General features: G+C 58.9%; 1 non-coding gene across 1 annotated transcript; it reads left to right on the top strand.

Moving 5' to 3' along the window:
* Positions 1 to 209: 209 nt before the first annotated feature.
* On the top strand, positions 210 to 364 carry LOC117423804 (5.8S ribosomal RNA). The gene has a single exon (XR_004547837.1). It is a non-coding gene; the product is annotated as a 5.8S ribosomal RNA (ribosomal RNA).
* Positions 365 to 952: the final 588 nt, after the last annotated feature.

Here is a 952-nt window from a genome sequence, read left to right as displayed (position 1 = left end):
AGGAAGGTCTAAGAACTCGGTGGCTTCCTGCGCGGGTCGCCGGGGAGCGCAATTTGCCTGCCTGCTCTCCATGGAAGATCCTCCGCGGATCTTCTCCTCTGAGCGCCTGACCACCCCACCTGCTTGACAAAACTCTGCTCGCTTGGTTTTCGACTGTTTTCCCGGCCCTGTTTGGTAACCAGGCTGAAACACACACCAGACACGATGACTACTCTTGGCAGTGGATCACTTGGCTTGTGCGTCGATGAAGAATGCAGCTAGCTGCGAGAATTAATATGAATTGCAGGACACATTGATCATCGACACTTCGAACGCACCTTGCGGCCCCAGGTTGGCTCCCGGGGCTACGTCTGTCTGAGGGTCGTTTCGACTTCAATCGCCCGTCCGTGGGCACGTGGTATCAGTGCTCCACTCTCGCGGTCTGGTGCAGCTGGGGCCGTCGCAGGGAACGCTGCGTGCTCCCCTTCGTCCCCTAAAAGCAGACCCAGAGGTTAACCCGCCACGGGGGGGAAAGCTCGGTGCGGGCGCATGGCAGCGGAAAACCTCCGTCGCGTGCGCGTGCCGCCCCCCTGAAACACTCCCTTCGGGCATCTGGAACTCTCTCGGGTTGCCAAGCAGCCGGACCTCGCATGCACTCTCTCTGCCTCTCTCCTTCTCCCTCCTTCTGTCTCAGAGGTTTGGGGCTTGGGGCTTGGGCGCACGAGGGCAGCCTCCGAATACGAACACAGATCAGGCAAGACGACCCGCTGAATTTAAGCATATTACCAAGCGGAGAAAAAGAAACTAACCAGTATTCCCTCAGTAACAGCAAGTGAACAGGGAAGAGCCGAGCGCCGAATGCCCGCCTGCCCAGCTGGGCGCGGGAAATGTGGCGTATAGAAGACCGGAATCCCTGCCGGCGTCGATCGGAGGCCCAAGTCCTTGTGACTTCTCGGAGTCGGGTTGTTTGTGA

Source organism: Acipenser ruthenus, chromosome 17, assembly GCF_902713425.1.
Source record: "Acipenser ruthenus chromosome 17, fAciRut3.2 maternal haplotype, whole genome shotgun sequence".
Taxonomy (NCBI): Eukaryota; Metazoa; Chordata; class Actinopteri; order Acipenseriformes; family Acipenseridae; genus Acipenser; species Acipenser ruthenus.
Note: the sequence above shows the minus strand (reverse complement) of the source record. Positions and strands in the feature narration are given on the sequence as shown.